The sequence below is a fragment of the Rousettus aegyptiacus genome, unplaced genomic scaffold, assembly GCF_014176215.1.
Source record: "Rousettus aegyptiacus isolate mRouAeg1 unplaced genomic scaffold, mRouAeg1.p scaffold_m13_p_7, whole genome shotgun sequence".
NCBI lineage: Eukaryota > Metazoa > Chordata > Mammalia > Chiroptera > Pteropodidae > Rousettus > Rousettus aegyptiacus.
In genome coordinates, this window is record NW_023416310.1 from 46,028,252 (window position 1) to 46,031,055 (window position 2,804).

The 2,804-nt window shown below is 35.1% G+C and overlaps 1 pseudogene; it reads right to left on the minus strand.

The window, feature by feature from the left end:
• Positions 1–2,216: 2,216 nt before the first annotated feature.
• Positions 2,217–2,335, minus strand: LOC118605691 (annotated as a pseudogene).
• Positions 2,336–2,804: the final 469 nt, after the last annotated feature.

Below are 2,804 nucleotides of genomic sequence, written 5' to 3' on the forward strand. Positions count from 1 at the left end.
GTACTAAATGAATCATTTATGTGTGTTAGAAAAACCTGTCAAATGGAATGAAAATGGGTAAAAATATGTTAGCTTGATTATAGATAGTGCTCTTAGAATAGTGAATGGTTGGTTGGGGTTAATGTTGAACATTGGTGACATGTTAAAAGGATAAAACATGGATTTAATAATTTTTTTATTCTAGATTTTACTGGGAATATTTTTAGGCCAAAAGGTTAAAATTGCAACCAACATAGTAATTACTACCATAAACTGGATACTGATTCTTCAACTTCAGTTGTTACAAGGTTTTGCAGGATTCATGGTATGCTCACTGTAGTCTCATGTATGTAGTTTAGGGCTGAAAATGCTGTTTTAACCGTTAAAAGAAATCAAGCTGTACTTGTCATCCAAAGGAAAATCTTTGCCTCAGTTTACCAGTGAATAATGGCCAAAAGATTTGGCTCTTTTGGTTGGTATTACAGCTCATTTAAATACTGCGAGTATTTCTTTACAGGGGCATTCACAACGAGTGCCACATTTATGTGATTCAGTTCTCCCATTTGTAGTAAATATATGTTTTTTGACAAGCTTTTTTTTTTTTTTTTGATAAGAAGTAATCTGGATCACTTTCACGTATTGAAGTTGGTTTCCAGAAATGAAAATTATGGCCTTACCTTCATTCCAAAAATTATGGAATTCAGGACTGAATTCCAAGGCACCCTCTTTGATTTTATGCTTTATGAGAATAAACTAACATTTCTTAATTTATAGCAATAATATGAATGAATAACTACAAGTGAAAGTATTAAAAACTAAATATTATAATACTGGAGCACCAGAATTTTGCAAATTTCTTTGAATTATCCCACATTCAAAACTCACTATGCAAAAATTTCATCTTGTTTGAAAGTGGCTGTGTTTAAAAGAGTTGTTTTTGCTTATGAAACAAAAAAATACTGCTTAGTTCAAGGATTCAGGGCAGAATTCAGTATTACACGTTGCATGCAACTCTATATTGACATTTTGGTACAGGGGACAGAGTGTCAAAATTTTGGTTTTAGATCAAAGTTTTTATGAGCTACAAGGAACACTGAATAATTACATGTTCCTAGTTTTTAATTTGTATTTTCCAGTTTCAAATTTACAATCTCTAATATAATAAATGTTTGTATTAGGTGACATGTCTAAATCATAGTTCATTAACTATAATGTTTCATTTTATTTCTGGCATCTGAATTTTCTTTTACCTTTATCACTGTAATTATTTATGTTACCAGCTTTTCCCGTATAGGTATTTAAGTTTGTGACTATTGTCAGAGGAGAAAAGTAAAATCTCAGCTATATCCGTGGAGAAGATGCCTGTGAAAAAAATATGGTGGTCACTTTATTCTAAGTAATTTTACATGGTTACCACTTTTCCATAACTTAGGCACTAAACATATATTCATAGCGGTTTGTCTCCTGGTGGCAGTTTTAGGAAATGAAAATGAAAAATTCCTGCTTATTTGTATCAGCATTGTAAGTACATATTAGACAGCCTCATATCATGTAACAGGATTTGTTCCAGGGTGCTTCTCTCACCCCCTATAGAATCTTCAATGAGAATTCTCTGCGAAAGCTTCAGGGCAAACCATTAATATATAACACCATAAGATTTGATAGGATCAGAGGGTCCACCCAGACAATGTTTAAACATATAATTATGTTTAGGTGAGGAGTCAGAGGCTGTGCTGTGTTTTGTAATAACTCCTGAGTTTCTGTCGTTGCCACATTGAAATTCTTTGGTTTGGGAACAGCCGTCTTCTGTCTGTGAGAAGCTGCCTGGTGCTTTCCTCTTCCTGGCACTGCTATCCTCACCCTGGCTCGGATACAGCTATGGCTCTGCCTTCTCAATTGCTTGCTGTGTGTTGTCTTTTCATAGAATTATAGAGCTTAAAGACTCTCTAGTAAAGCTTAAGAAACAAAATTTTTTCCCCCCTAAAGTTCCCAAACCTAAGAAAAACAGAAAAAGGACAATGAAAAATATTTTTCTAGATCTTAAATAATTTGTAGGTTCTGAATTGTCACTGTTAATATGTCCCTTTTTCCTCTCTATAGTTCATTGTCTATTTTGGTGTTTAAATTTTAATTTTGCTGAATGTTGAGAAAAAAATGTATTTAAAAGAAATGATAATATCAAGGGGGTAAAATGACTACTAGCCACTCTTCTTGCACCTTTTTTTTTTTTTTTTTAACTCCTGCAGCACCTGGTCTTCCTAGGTGGTCTCCCATCCAAGCACTAACCAAGCCCAACCCTGCTTACCTTCCGAGATCAGACGAGATCCAGCATGTTCAGTGTGGTCTGGTTGGAGACCTTTTTTACTCCCTTTTCAATGCTTCTTTGAGGTCAGATAGGTATAATGACAGTTATGTTTGAATATGCTCTTCAGTGGTTCTCAAGTGTGGTCCCTGTGCCAGTAGTTCTCAGCATTGCCAGGGAACTTGTTGGAAATGCAGAATCTGGGCTTCTATTCCAGATCTACAGAATGAGAAACTCTTGGGGAGTAGAATGGGCAGCAACCAGTGTTTTAACAAACCTTCAGGTGATTCTGATGTATATCACGTTTGATAACCACTGCTCTATGTAACCTGAATTATAGTTACATTAGATTTGTACATGGAAACCTACGAAAGTTCTCCAACCCCTTTAATGTTTTTCTGCTTTCCTTTCATTACTTTGCAAGTCTGGGATAAAGTCTACATTGTGGTAAACTGCAGACTTTTAGCCCAGATGGCTGAGACTTTGTGGTAGCTACAGTCTGTTAACTATCTTGAATGACACA